This window comes from Mesoplodon bidens (genome assembly GCF_964165515.1).
Source record: "Mesoplodon bidens genome assembly, contig: HAP1_SCAFFOLD_206, whole genome shotgun sequence".
In the NCBI taxonomy this organism is placed as follows: domain Eukaryota; kingdom Metazoa; phylum Chordata; class Mammalia; order Artiodactyla; family Ziphiidae; genus Mesoplodon; species Mesoplodon bidens.
This window is the reverse complement of record NW_027672582.1, coordinates 83,123-99,627: the sequence shown is the minus strand read 5'-3', so window position 1 is coordinate 99,627 and position 16,505 is coordinate 83,123. Positions and strand designations below refer to the sequence as shown.

General features: G+C 37.4%; 1 long non-coding RNA gene across 1 annotated transcript in view; it reads right to left on the bottom strand.

Annotated features, from left to right (window-relative positions):
* Positions 1 to 15,495, bottom strand: part of LOC308609962 — a 36,330-nt gene extending 20,835 nt beyond the window's left edge. The window contains exon 1 of the long non-coding RNA XR_014014376.1: positions 15,430 to 15,495. This is a non-coding gene — a long non-coding RNA (uncharacterized lncRNA). The remainder of the gene's footprint in view (positions 1 to 15,429) is intronic.
* Positions 15,496 to 16,505: the final 1,010 nt, after the last annotated feature.

Genomic DNA, 16,505 nt, shown 5'->3' with positions numbered 1-16,505 from the left:
TGGGTCTTGTACACACATATTATCTCTTTGCTCTGTCAGCTGACAAGATCTAGAAGCAATGACATCCGAGCAGCAATTAGCACACCCTACACCCAGATCCTGCTGTCTAATACCGTTCTCCACTAAAAAGACCTAGTTATCCTTGAAAAAATAGCTGATTCTAGGACTAGGGCAGTAAATATACAAGATTTATAGACAAGACCTTCCTATAATGTCAGAAAGGAAGGAAGTTCCAAAAAAAAAAAAAATACAGGATGGGGATACCTCAGAGTGGCACAAGAGCCAACTGAAAAGAGTTCACAAGGGTCAGGACTAGAGCAATTTGAGGAACTAATTCTACTGAAGTAGAATTAGATTATAACCCAAAGTATAAAATAAAAATCCATGAGTTCTTCTGATATAAATAAATAATTGGATACATAAAGAAATGCAGGAGAATAGATAAATCTCCAGTGCAATAGAATTCCAAATAGTTTATGTAGTACTCCATCTTAAGCATAACTCCCTATTCCTTAGTTGTGGGCTGAGCATATTGACTTCCTTCCAAAAAGTACAGCATGAAAATGGGAAAACAGTAATCTTACGATGGAGAAACCTGAAAAACACTACCTCAGCCTGGTGATCAAGGTCGACCTCAGCATTCATAATGCATATTGATACTTTGTACACTTGATGTGATCTGACAGAATGACCCTTCTACTCTATGGTCTTCCTCCCCAAAACACATAATCCCAATATTATCATGAAAAATGCATAAAACAAATTCTAGTAGTGGGCATCCTACAAAAAACTAACTGCTCAAAATTGTCAAGATCATCCAAGGAAAATATGAGAAGCTATCAAACCCAAGAGGAGCCTAAGGAAACATGGCAACTACAGGTAATGTGATGTTTTGGATGAAATCCTGGAATAGAAAAAGGACATTAGGTAAAAACTAAGGAACTGGACTAATGGATGGGCTATAATAAATGATAATGTATCAATATTTGTTAATTGATTGTAACAATATAACATACTAATAGAAGTGGATCATCATAGAGGGAAATGGGTATAGTGTATATGGAAACACTTTATACTATCTTCTCAATTTTTCTGTAAAATTAAAACATTTCTAAAAAATAAAGTCTATAAAAACATCGTGTTTCTTGTTTTATGAGTATGTGCCTGTATTTCCTAAAAAATATGTAAATTTGCTTTACCTTCCTTGATACTCATATTAAAGAAAATACTAAGTAACCCTGAAAGAATTTGTAACTCCAATTCAACAAGCAATAATTCTTGGTATTAACTTTTTGGAAGAACCCACTGAATAAATCAAAGCAAATTGTCTTTAAAGGCTGAATTTCTTTTCAGTGTTTAATCTTTTATAGGATTAATGCATACCACAAGCATGATTCTGTTTCAAAGGGCAGAAAACGTTGATTGTAGGCAATGTCTAAAGTACAGTGAAATATTAACGCCTGATGCTATAACAACTTTAATGTATTTAATGTTTTCAAAATGATGAATTGTTATTTCAGTCAACAAAGTATTCACTTGTATACATTTCCTACCCACCTTTTCCGAAAACACCCACAAGAAATGATACTATCATCTGACATTAGGTTCATCAAGTTAAATTAGCGTTTTTGGTAGCTGTGGTTGCCAATGGTACTGGAATGTGTGATACTTTTACAAATCCTCTCCATGGCAAAATCTGATCTTCACAAGGTAAATCACAGTAGGTGCCTAAAGCCAAATGACATATAGCTTTGTAGCTAGATGACCAAGCATTTTACTTAGAGGCACAATAGAATGTAGAAAAGGCCATTTCTCTTTCTGTCTTTTTCTGCTCAAAGGTCACTCACCATCTTACTTTTTATCAGCCATCTCAGAAGTTTTCCACAAAATTAGACTATATAATGTCACTTAATGCGAATGTAGCTCAACCTTCTGTTTTAGTACAGCTAATCTCACATTATTTTATTGGTGCTAAATATGTAAATCAGCAGCAAATTTTTGTACTTAACTTTTCTTTTGATGTGGACCACTTTTTAAAGTCTTTATTGAATTTGTTACAATACTCCTTCAGTTTTATGTTTTGGTATTTTGGCTGCGAGGCATGTGGGACCATAGCTCCCCGACTAGGGATTGAACACACACCCCCTGCATTGGAAGGCGAAGTCTTAACCACTGGACCGCCAGGGAAGTCCCTGTACTTAACTTTTAAAAATAATTAAAATAAGCTATTCAACACATTTTCCCTTAAAAAAAAAAACGCAATTCTTCTTAGGCTGGCCCTGGGCACATATGTGACTTTGCCATTTTTTCCATGGACTATTTTCTTATCTGTTCTACTGTGTCACATTTCTTCTACCTTCTCAAAAAGAAGCATTTAAAAATTCATCTATGCATTCATGCATTCATACATTTATTAAATAAATCTATTGAACACCTACATACGGCACAGAAAAAAAGGCAGAAAACTAATCTGGGTTGCACAGAAAGTAATGAACTCAGTGAAAATTTTTGGTGAAAACAGGTGTTAATCTACTGGAAATTACGTTTCATTATGGGGACTCACAGACTCAAGGAAAATCAAGAGCTAAATAATAATAAAGTGATAAAAGCACTAGCCATTTACTGAGTGCCTGCTTGTACCTGACTCTGAAACTCTAAAATCATTACGGATGTTTTGAGGATTGTCTGATATGATTATAATGTCCATTTTACAGATGAAAATAACAAGGTTCAGAGACATTAGGTTACTTGCCTAAAGTGAAGTGGCCCAGAAACTACAGAACTGGAAATTGAACCTTAGACTTCATAATGCCAAAGTCTGTGCTTTTAATCACTGTGTGTGTGTGTGTGTGTGTGTGTGTGTGTGTGTGTGAGAGAGAGAGAGAGAGAGAGAGAGAGAGAGAATGTGTTTAATAGAGAACTTCTGAGAAATGGCAAGAAAACTGTCAGGTATCCATAAAACAATAATTTAGGAGCTTCTTACTATACAAGTAATTGTTAATCATATGGCTGGATTAAGCATCTCTCACTTTTGAACTAAGAAATGAAAAGCTTCCAGAAGTTGAGTCTAAATTTTACACTTACATAAGATACTTCATACAGAATGCTCAAGTATAATAACTAAAGAGCTCTGAAAATACTGGAAGCATTCATATTAGTATGGTTTCATATTGTGGATAATAGAGGATTTAAGAAATTGGCAGAGGCAACTGCAGACTCATTGGTTATCATTTCTGTGAATAACTGAATAAAATGCCAAAAATGAAAAAAGAATGGCTAGCAATTTTAGGTAGTTTGCTTAATCTCCATACTAGGAAAGACAGAGCAAAAAAAAAAAAAAAATTCTCGAAATTTTATTTTGAAAGCACCTACAAGTGTATATGGTCTTTTTAAACCAAATAACTTGGAATTATGAACTGTCAAATAAGTCTAATCTTCTCTGATGATAAAATTGCTGACTTTATTTGAAACTATGAAATGAAAAATGAAGTAATAATCAGAAATTCTTAAGAAAAGGAGTAGAAAAAACAAAATTATAAGAGTTATGTTAAAAAATATTTTGAAAGAAACATAAAATCCCCATTACTGGTACAGAGCTTTTAAAACCTTATTTTGGTTTTAAGTTTTAATAAATATTTATATGTTTACATAATTACTGTCATAAGGAAGACACAATTGTAGGTCAGCTTTCTTCATTCTTTCTTTATTAAGCATTATTCTATTTTGCTCCATCATCTTGTAATTATACTATAGTAACTGTGTAATTTTCTACTAAGTGGATATAATTTCCTAAACTGTTTTCCTACTGTTAACAAGTAAAGGTGTTTCTAATTTTTTGTTATTGCAAATGACATGACAATGAGCATCTTTATATAATAATTTTCTGGATTATAAAGTATTTATTGGCATAAGCATCTAGAATTAGAATTAATGTGTAAAAAGCTATTAACATTTTTATCTTGCTAGACATTGCCAAATTACTTGTGAAAAGATGGAACCAAATTATATTGCAAACATCTTTGCCAACAGAAGACATTATATAAAATTTTTCATTTTGCTAAATTAATAAGTTGGAAACCTATGTTCCATTTCTTTGAATTCTTTGATAACAGAGTGCTGCTGGAGGCTGGGAGGGCAGCCATGTCCATGAAGGCTCCCCAGAGTTGGAGCGGGGAAGTAGAAAAAGGTAAAAAAAATACTAATTGTATTTTCTCTCGATTGTTATCTCTCACTCTCTTCTGCCTCTGTGTAACTTATATCCAGGTAGCTGGAGAAAAATCATGTGGCAGGGCAAATTGGTATTCCAATAAATTAATAATCACCAGCTTCAAATGGATTTTCAAGACTGGAAATAGTGCTCTGACTTATAGTACGTTCTTTCTAATTCTCCTTAAGGACTATTTTCTGAGAAGCTTTACCTACCCTCCTCAAATGTTCCTCCATCCTCTCTACTTCCTTCATTCTGAGCCGGTGAGGTGCTTCATAACTCATTAAGAACACAGAAGTCAGTAAATAGTCCACTGCCAAATCCATTAATCCATTAGCATTTGCATTGATCTTTGTATTCCCTTTTACTACAGGAGTTAAAGTTAAAAGTCCATGTGCACTACAGATAGCATTTCATTTCCTCTCATCTTCTCAAGTACTTCACAGCACTGCATTTTCTACAACCCATCTACTCCTTATGAATGATTCTTGCCAAAATTCAACCTCATTCTAGACTAGTAACTCCAACTTAAAATGTTAAAAACTATACGTGCAACATGAAAGCCTCCCTCCTCCCCTAATCCCTGCATATCTTCTTTAGCCAATTCATGTCTGAGCTTTTCAAAATTGTTATCTTCATATATTGTTTCCATTTCCTCACGTCCCATTTACTCTATAAGTTACATCCATCTGACTTCTCTCACCGTAATCTCTTTGCCCACTGTCCTGAAATTTTACTTATGGAGGTCACCAGCGATCTCCATGTCAGTATAGCCAACGAATAGTTTTTGTCCTATTTCTAGGCTTTTTCCTTCTTTAAAAAAGAAAAACAAAAACAAAAACCATTTTTTTTTCTTCTATGCTTTTACACTCTCATCATCTTCTGTCTTGGTATATTTTACTGGCTTTCTGTGTTTAATCTGATTTCTAATATTCTATTAGTTTCCTTTATCTTGAGTGGAATAAACCAGTATATGAAGGATTATTCTCAACAGCTAGTTCTCATAATAACAGTACTAGGAGCAGCAGTCAATACTCTGTAATGCTTATCATGTGCCAGACACTATTCTAAGACACTGTTTAAATACATATATATAGACACACACAAATATATATGAGGTTTTCCTCCTCATAGGCCTATGAAATAAGCCTATTATTATACCCATGTTACAAATGAGAAAACTGAGGCAATGAGAGGCCAAGGTCCCATGATCAGTACATGGTGAAGCCCCGCCTGCGTTGATGCTGGAACTTTAGAGTAGACAGGATAAATAATGTCTCACAGATTGGCCTTAAAAGTGAGCAACATTCAATTAATGACTTGTTAAGTATCAGAAAAAAATGGAACATTTTAAATTGAATGGGAACTACTGAGTCATGTATCAGTAACTAAGAATGACTCTTATTGAATGAAATTATTTTTCATTATTCTTTTGAAAGAAGAATATTCTTGTGTAAGTGTTTCACAGTTGTTTTTTCATTCACATATTTATTCATTTATTGGACCCACATTTCCTACACACCTTCTATGTGCCAGTGTCTGCTGCCAGCTGTTTTGCAAAATCAGAAGAAAAGGAAAGGTAATTCCTTCTCACCATTGCCTCAGCCAGTATTTCTTCTGTAATTAAAATTGAAAGCTTTCCCCAACAGGTTCTCAGAGGCTCTCCCAGAGAAACAGATTTCTCTTTTCCTGTATAATTAAGCACAAATTGTAAGGTGCAGGGCTTGGCCATAGAGGGATGGATGGTCAGAGGTGTTCCGTGCAAGGCTGGGGGACGCTTTTGTGTTTGGTTAGCTGTTAGGAAATGCTAATTTCCTTTTCTCTTGCCATTAGGCACTAATTCCCTGCTGTGCCAGAATTTTTTTGCAGGCTGGGGCCAGAAAGGTGAAGGGAGCTGTACAGCACAAATGCCACAGAATCACCTGCACCAGGAAACTGCTGCTGGGCCAGGAAGGTGATTGTTCACCCAGCGTTTGTGCCAACAATGTACCTCACAACTCCTTTTCTTCTCGTCCTTGGGAGCAGGCCTAAGAGTAGGTACTAAATTCGGTCTCTGACTGTCTCAGGTCGCTAAGCGTGTACCCTACACACGAGGTTCCAATAGCAATTAAGCATCTAATCAAAATCTCCTAGCTCAGGAACAAAAGCCAAGGCTTAACTCTTTCCTGGGCTGCTGACTGCAAGGAGATCCGTGTTGCCTGCCCGTCAGAGCCACGTGGCTGCGTCCCCACATCTACTGCTCTGAAGGGGAGACAGCCCACAGCAAGCTCCCAAGCCCTACAGCACAGATACCCTGAAAGCTCGGGGAGGCCAATGTGTGTTCCTTCTGCTTCTCACAAACACAAGGCAAAACGGGCTGCACCCACATCACCCTAACACCTCTGCCTCTGCAGGTCTCATCCCAGAAACGCCCTTTCCTTTCAAAGAACCAGGTGGCCAGAACTGTGACCACAGATGACAATTTTTCTGCCATTTTATTTTAGCCCTATGCAAAGAGCCTCTAGCGTGGCCCTATGACTCTGTTCGCCTGGTGTTGACACCTTGTATGATCACCACCTCCCTCTGAGCATAGACAGGACCTGTGACTTTTTTCTAAACAGTTGAGTATGGCAAAGGTGAAGGGGTTTGGCAGATGTTATAAAGGTCCCAAGTCAAAAGGGTAAATCAAAAAGGAGATTATCCTGTGTGGCCTTAATCAGGTGAAAGCTCATAAAAGAGGCACCGGGCCTTCTACAGGCCAGAGACCCTCCTTGCTGGCTGAAGCAAGCAGCCACACCGAAGCAGCCCACAGGGAGGAACTGCATTGCCTCTAGGATCTGGGGTGGCCTCCAGTGACAATCAGCAAAAAGCTGGGGACCCCAGTCTTGGAGCAACCAGGATATGAATTCTGCCAACGACCTGAATGAGCATGGAAGTGCATTCCCCCCCAGGCTGATGTCCACATGAAAATGTGGTCCACCCAACACGTTTATCAGAGCCTGGTGAGACCCCAAGCAGAGGACCCAGTGCCTGGACTCCGGACCCATAAAACCTGGGTTGTTTTAAGCCACTCATTTGTTACTCAGCAAACAGATAACTAATACAATTCCTAAGCATTCAGATCCTACATTTTTAAATGACTGGTGACTCAGTTGTATTGCAGCCATGGTCTTCATCATTAATATCTTCAAATCACCAGCCAATTAATATATTCCTTCTATGCATTGCCCCTTGGGTCCATGGTGCATATTTTTTGAGACCATTGAGCTCTTGAGATCTTCTGTCAATCATTTCTCATTTCTTCTCAACCTTGCCTTTTTAGTCACTGAGAGCCCATATTGCAAAGAAAGATCTTAAAGTGAGTAGAAAACTACATTAAACAAAAAGATAGGGATCCTATGCTTGACACACAAATATTACAAAAATATATTCTTTTTCTTTTAATCAAGCCTTCACATGCACAAAGAGAAAATCATATTTTATTCCTGCTTGTCTTAAGCCTCATGAAGCCTTCAGTTCATAAACTTCTAGAAAACTTTCAAAGTTCTCAACAAATATGTTTTGTAGTTCAGATCATTTTAGAAATCAACTGCCATATACCAATAGGATTTTTTCCCCATGGAGTTTGACAAGCTGAACCTATTTATATGGAAGAGCGGGCCAAGAAAGGCTAGGATACGTCTAAAGACTCCAAACACCAGATATGAAGAATTATTATAAAGTGATACTTTATAGTATATTATAAAGTATGATGTTGGCACAATGATTTAAAAAATGATAAACCAACAGAATAAAAAGAGGTGCCCAACACAGGCCCATGCATGTATTGAAATCTGATATATGGAAGATGGGACATTACAAATCAGAGGGGAACAATGTTCTATATACTGAATGGTACCCCATGATAGGTTCCCAATATAGGGGTGGGGGATAAATAAAACGGAAGAAATCGTCATTTAGGAATTTAGTTAACTACCAAACAATGAAAAGAAAAAGAGGTAAAAAAAAGGTATAAGCCAGTATTTTTAAACTATAACACAGTAAACAGTTATATAAATCATGTTATTCATTGTGTTTTGCGATCATTTATCATTTTAAAACAATCTAGGGTTAAGAGAGGCTGACTGACCTTTTAAAATATATTAATTACTGCCTATGATTCAGCTCTTAAAAATATATGCTTAATTTGTGATTGAGAAAGGGGATTCATTTTAAAAAATAGCTTTAACATGCCTTTGGCCTAACAAAAGCCAAACATGGGATGTATTTCAAAATCATAGGATTATGAAGATTGGACGCGAGCATGATGAAACAAGATTGGTCATGAATTGATAAGTACTAAAGCAAAATAATGGGCATCTAGGGATTTATTATGTATGTGTGTGTTTGACATTTTCCATAACTAAGAAAGTATTTTAAAAAAGGAAAGAAAAAGAGTGTTTGGTAAAGCATCTCAAGTAAGAAAGTTAAACAATAAGTCCCCTACATACAAATGAGTTCCATTCCGAGAACGCGTTCCTTAAGTCCAAATTGTTTGCAAATCCAACAAAGTTAGCCTAGGTACCCAACTAACAACTCGGCTATATAGTACGGGACTGAAATAGGTTTATAATACTTTTCACACAAATAATACATACAAAACAAACAGAAAAAATAAAGAAAACATTTTTAATCTTACAGTACAGTACTCTGAAAAGTACAGTAGTACCAGCTACTTTACCTATGCTTTTACGCTTGCTTCTGGACAGCCTGGGCTTGAAATAAAGATACTGTACTACTGTCCTCTATACAGTTCTGTAAACTACACAAAAGCTCAACCACTCGTAGATGCATGCACGTGACAATTTACCCCAGACACTTGAACTTACGTGATTGGACATGCGAATGCATGTTTGCATCTTTGAAAGTTCACAACTTGAAGGTCTGTATGTAGGGGACTTACTGTACAGAACTTGTGTGCTATTATTTTAAGAAAACACACATGTATATATGTGCATATATATGTGTATATATAGGCATAATAAAATGTGCATAAAAAGTTATGTTATATATATACACACACACACACACACACATATATATATATGCATATATACATAATTAACATAACTTTTGGGGGCAGGCAAGTCTACATTCTTACACAGTCATGTTACAGGTGAGGATCCTGATCTCTCCTGGGTGGTTATCTTCTGTTTGCCCTCCCAGGTCCCCTCTCCACCCTTCTCTGGTGAACTGGAAGGGTGAGGTTGACAGGATCCCAGCCCCTGAGACTTCTAGCTGGGTCTGGGCCATGGAGAGCATCAGAGAGATGTGAGGGAGGGAGGGAGGAGGAAAGTGAAGGCAGGGGATTTGTTTCCCTGGCTTTCTCCCTGCTAGATAGCCTCCAAGTGGGCTAACTATGACCTTTTACTGAAGGTTACTGTACCTCTCAAGAAGACCAATTCTCCAGGGGTCCTTTTTCTGCTGGGGTCCTGAAACTGATCCCTCTCTTCTTCCCTTTGGACATAGAGATTGTCTCAGCTCAGCTGCTCCTAGCCCCAGATTCCTGCACAATCCCTCCTATGGGGCTGTACTCACACCCTTGTAACAGTTTTGTGTGCCATCTGTTATCTATTAGGACCCTAATTACCACCCTCTTCATTAAACAATAGATGGTACACAGTTATTATAAATAGAGATGGGGAGATTATTATTCTCTACATTTGCAAATCTTTCCAGTATTGCAGTTATGTCCTAGGTGATTCCCAAACTGGACACAGCAGACATAGGAATAAAGGAAAAGAGAGATGTGCAATTGGGGGTTATCAGCTAGATACTTACTGGTCCACAAACCAGTTCCTTTTGCTAATAGACATGGAGGCAACTGAGAAGACAGTCCTTTCTCTGAAAAGCCCCAATTGTGAGAGCAATTCAGCTCTTCTAACTTTCCCTATATCTGAACCTAGACTCAGTGCTATAGGACTATTAGAGCACATCAAATATTGCACTATAGTTACCTGGATACATGTATTTATCTCCTCCAGTAGGCTGTGAGCAATTCAAGGAAAAGAGTCCGTCTCATTCAACTTTATATCCTTGCCATCTAGCACAGTGTCTGGCATATAACAGACACAGTAAATGTTAATTGAATGAATAAATGCCTGCTTGAATAAATGAATGCCAGTGGGGCCAGTGTGTTCCATAGCAGGGCTCTAAACAGAGGCTCTTCTCACCTTCCAGTCGCCATCTGGCTTCCAAAAGCAGCACCAAATCCAAATGTGACCTTGGTACCATGGAATAAAGAATCTTTCTCATCTGAATCACGCTGGCTACATCTGCCTGGCTACAGTCAACATAAGGTCTTGAGGCTGAGACACACCTTCATTTGTTAAAAGGGGGAGGGGAGCAGATGGCAAATGAAGGTACTAAAGCTCATTAATTCCTAATGGAGTTGTCCTCCTGGATGTAATTAGAACAACAAGAAGAGCCAAAGGAGGAGGGTTTGAGGAATAAAGTAGGCAGCTGGAAGAGGTTTATGAACGGTATAAACCCTCAGGGAGCTTTCCATTAGAGAGAATAATAATGTCCACACTTCACAATGGCATAGTTCTCCTCAACCAGCAAAACACATCTGCATACATTATTTCAATAGCGTCTCAGGAAATGATTGTAAGACACAGAGGAGAGTTTTATTGTTCCAATTGTGTAAATTTAAAAAGTTAAACTTCTCCTCAGAGAAGTTAAGCCACCTGCCCTGAGTAACATGGCTAGAAAGTTATAGAATAAGGATGGATTTCAAACATTCTGACACTGAATTTGGTCTCCATCCATTCCATGGCTATAAATGGAGAGAGTGACCTTCAGACCAATTCTAAAAAGCATGTGACACTCCACCCAGCCCAGATATTCCACAGCATGCTCTTTTCTTCCATGCCCACTACCAATCACTTAAAGACAACCAGTTGCCTTCTATTTTTGATTGGCAAGTGGGACACAGAAGTTCTTATGAGCCTAGAGTTTTTATTTCTTTATGTCCCCATGGAAGACCTCAAGCCAAGAGAGAAGGGAACTCTTCCTATTAGACCTGGTTAACTGACTCCATTTCTTCCCACTGTTCCCAACACAAAATAAATTTATTCAAATATGTAGTTGCATTGAAATTGAGAATTACATATTGTACTTTGATCTTATAGGAAGTGTGCAGCATAAATCTGAGATATCAGCATTAAATGCAGAGACTTTATAACTAAGGGCTTGCTAGTAAGCCTGGGTTTTCATACTCAGGTCAGTCTACCCAAGAAGAAGTACGTTACTTGAAAATTGACTCTTTGCATTAAAATAAACTTGCCCCTTAAAGTCTTCTTCTTCCTCTCTCAAAGACACACAGCTGACTTAGTTCAGAAGCAAGCTGAAAAGAGTAAGGAAGATGTTCTATTTAACCAGCATCAATTGCTTATAACTCTCCTGTTCTCAGCATCTTTTCCCCCCAAGGAAGCATTCAGCCAACATTTTTATTGGACTGATGCCCAGATTGCTCCATTAATTCATGCAACTACCTTTGTTGGAGTGCTCCAGGCATTATTACTCATGAATCCTACAGAGCACAAATATATCTCTAGAAATACTGTCATTTGTATTACATATGACCTTAAAGCATCTTCATAAATTATACCTTCAAAGCAAACTAGAGAGCACTGAAGTCTTTTGCTATGTTAGTCATCTTAGTTTCACTAGACCCATTGTCTTTTCTTTACATATGCAATGTGACTAAATTGGTTTTACTGATCTGGGTCCTTCAGATTCATCAACTTTATCTTAAAGTGTATAAGATATATGATCTTTAAATCAGTAATGGTATCTTTCTGCTCTGTGGGTTTCATTGGTTCAAACTTATCTTCCAATTATGTCTTCCTGAGACGTATTCTAGCTATGATGGGGGCTTCTAGGCTGTGGTTTGTTTCTGGTACTGTATCTATTAAGTAATCAAACCAGAAAAACAACAAAAATTGTGCTTTGGCTTCATATACATTAGACCATTTAACATGAAACCTGTCCATTTTCAGAGATTTGGGCAACAAATATAGTCACTTAATTATTAGTTACCTTATCCTAAACAATTGTCAGTAGCCCACCATGGTAATAAGAAAGTTCTTTCTCAAAATAATTACCATTTGATTTCCAATTGCTTATAAAAGGAGCACTGTTTTCTACCCCAAATTTCCATGAAATCTTTTAATATATATTCTTGTTTCATATTAGGAGTTTAAATGAATAAGGCATTATTCACATAAAAGAAATAAGTACTTTGATCTACTACATTATTTTCAAAAGGAAAGTAGAACCACAATGTATGATGATATCCTGAACATGATCTGGGACACAAAAAAATCAGTATTATCTGTGAAACCCTGAGCAAAATTTCTCTCCTTTGCGGACAGAAAGCAACAATGTCATTCAGCTATTTACATATGGCCCAGATACTAATGAGGAACTGTTTCCTGCTTTCTGTGAAGGAAAAGTGAACTATGAATAAATATCACTGGGGTCATTATCACCTGCACACACAGGTAACTGGTGGCTTGCAACAAAAGAGTGTCAGAAGCAAAATGGATCTGTAGCAGGAAAATCTGTCTTAAGGCATGATTGGGGGTAAAAGACTAACTGTGGATAAATATTTGTGGTGCCTGGCAAAGCTCTCCAAGTTCCAAGATGACGAAAGACCTTTCACACATATATGGAACTTTCCATGAGAGTTCTAGAGCCTTTCAACCTCAGAATATATCTGGCCTATCCTCTTTTCAAAAGGTAAACTGACAGGATCTTGGAGAAATGGGAGTTGAACCTGCTCTTAGAGATCTTCAGAGAAGAGGAATTTCAGCTTCCTGGCTTAACTATGTTGCTTCTATCTAGTTTATTTTACATGGCACACTTATCATGCTTAAAAATCAGCCCAAGTCCACCTGTTAATTTTTTTTAGCAGCATTCACTCATTTATTCAATAATTATATACTGAGCACCTCTTATAGTCCAGGCACAACTTTACTAGCTGGGATTCAAGAGAGAACAAAAGAGACCATAATTCTTCCTCTTGTCGTCTTTATTATTCTAGCAATAAACTGTTCAATTCCCAGTAACATCCTTATTTCTTGTATGAAATTGGGTCAACTTCTTTGACCAAAGCTAGTTTTGTTAGAATTTAATTCCTTTAACAAAAAATTCAGCGACATGAAAACCAACATTACTTTTGTACTCACAATTTGACAGCATTTGGGGCTGGTTCTTTTTTATTATTTGTCATTCTCATGTTTCCTAGAGGTGTACCCTGAACTGAAGAACAGTTTCCCTCCATCCTGGAAGGATACCAGTTCAACCGCATACACATCCCTGAGGGACACAGGCGGAATGTGAAGAAAGAGGGGGCCTAGCCAGCCATATGGCCCATTCAACATTGGGGAAAAATGGAATTGCCTTTACATCAAGTTTCCTAGGGCGGATATAGGGAAAGCTTGTACAGAATTACTACTCCAGCTAATCTGTAGCTCTTGCTACTACTACCATTGTCCTTTGACCTCACATACATTAGAATACTTGGTCCTCACAGCAACTCCATGAGGAACAGATGAGAAAACAGGCTGGCAAAGGTAAGTGACTTGTCTACAATTAACAGCTCTGACAAATGGCGGTGCTGAAATTCAAACTTATTTCAGGGGTCCGTCTCATGAAAAACCTATGATGTTAGTTATCTAATAAAACCATAGAAAGGGAGGAAAACCTAGGCAGAACACTCTATGACATAAATCACAGCAAGAACCTTTCTGACCCACCTCCTAGACAAATGGAAATAAAAACTAAAATAAACAAATGAGACCTAATGAAACTTAAAAGCTTTTGCACAGCAAAGGAAACCATAAACAAGATGAAAAGACAACCCTCAGAATGGGAGAAAATATTTGCAAATATTTGAAGCAACTGACAAAGGATTAATCTCCAAAGTTTACAAGCAGCTCATGCAGCTCAATATCAAAAAAACAACCCCATCCAAAAATGAGAAGACCTAAATAGACATTTCTCCAAAGAAGATATACAGATTGCCAACAAACACATGAAAGGATGCTCAACATCACTAATCATTAGAGAAATGCAAATCCAAACTACAATGACGTATCACCTCACACCAGTCAGAGGGGCCATCATCAAACAATCTAGAAACAAGAAATGCTGGAGAGGGTGTGGAGAAAAGGGAATCTTCTTGCACTGTTGGTGGGAATGTAAATTGATACAGCCACTATGGAGAACAGTATGGAGATTCCTTAAAAAACGAAAAATAGAACTACCATATGGCCCAGCAATCCCACTACTGGGCATATACCCTGAGAAAACCATAATTCAAAAAGAGTCATGTACCACAATGTTCATTGCAGCTCTATTTACAATAGCCAGGACATGGAAGTGACCTAAGTGTCCATCGACAGATGAGTGGATAAAGAAGATGTGGCACATATATACAATGGAATATTACTCAGCCATAAAAAGAAACGAAATTGAGTTATTTGTAGTGAGGTGGATGGACCTAGAGTCTGTCATACAGAGTGAAGTAAGTCAGAAAGAGAAAAACAAATACCATATGCTAACACATATATATGGAATCTAAAAAAAAAAAAAAAGGTTCTGAAGAACCTAGGAGCAGGACAGGAATAAAGACACAGACGTAGAGAATGGACTTGAGGACACAGGGAGGGAGAAGGGTAAGCTGGGTGAAGTGAGAGTGTGGCATGGACATATATACACTATCAAATGTCAAATAGATAGCTAGTGGGAAGCAGCCGCATAGCACAGGGAGATCAGCTCAGTGCTTTGTGACCACCTAGAGGGGTGGGGAAGGGAGGGTGGGAGGGAGACGCAAGAGGGAGGAGATATGGGGATATATGTGTATGTATAGCTGATTCACTTTGTTATAGAGCAGAAACTAGCACACCACTGTGAAGCAATTATACTCCAATAAAGTTGTTAAAAAAAACATAGAAACGAATTAAACTTTAACCATCATTATTTCATCCTATAGAATGACATAACCCAAGAGAAAAAGATAGAGGTGTTGAATATCACTCATGCATTTTCAGTTCCTTCTGTGAATCTTAGCTACTGTAATAAAAGCATTGTTTTGAGCATTGTTTTATATGCATCCTCATATAAGACCACACATGCCTGTATCGATTAAAATTTAAAAGAAACAAATATTAACTGCAGATATCTAGTTCACTTACCTTGAACAAAGTAGCTTCAGGTGCTTCCACTTTTGAAGCTGGATAAATATCAGACAGGAACGAAGTTCACTTTAGTTTGGTGCAGGAAGAAAAAAGATTCACAGCTCTGAGAATAAAGAAAGAATCAGACCTTGTCAGGGCATTTGGTTCTAATTAACTAGTGACAAAATGGTTCTACACTGCAACTATGTAAAAGTGGCTGAGTTATTTGAGCTAGGAAAGGTCAAAAACAATGATTATGATCAAGATGTTATTATTGCATATACTTTTGATTATTGGGAGTGAATCTTCCTCTCTCTTTTCCTCATTAAAATTTTATGGTTTATCAATTTAAAGTTAAGTGAACAAGATAATTTAACATTATTTTGATAATGGAGCATATTCCTTGTAAAACATAAATCCCTGGAGGCTTTCTCAATTCCCCTTCTTCTATCCCCACAAAGCTGCCTCTGTCTAGTATTGAGCCATGGCTTTGCTCAAGAAAGCAAAACAAAACACAGATTATCTAGTGGTAGCAATCTGAATGAAGACCTGGCCCAGAGGACAAAAAATGTGATTTAACATAAAATAGGATGTCATGATCTAAACTACTCATTTGGCATTTACCATAAATCCCTGAGTACCATTAGTTGTCTTTTCAGATAAATTCAATAAAAATTTATCGACTATTTTCCATGTACAAGCACTTTGCTAGATATTAAGAAAAAGGAGGTGAATAGAAGACCAGGCTCTCTTCTCTGCAATCTATCTTTGAAGAAAGGAATATATGCAAACAATCCTGAATAATTTCAGGGATAGAGAGAAAAAATAGCATACTTTTGAAGAGTAATGCTAACTTGATATGATTCTATTTTATTCTTTCTGATCTATTGTAAACCCTTGGAAACCAGAAATTTGTATTTTTCAGAATCTTTGCACATGTGAGTATTTTAATCAGTAGTCCTTTTTAGTGAAGGACAGAAATTGTGTATGTTCTAAGGTACACGTGTAGCCTGATATCAGCTTCAGACACAGTTGGATCGGGCTTTTTTGTTTTTTGTTTTTTTGCTACGCGGGCCTCTCACTGTTGTGGCCTC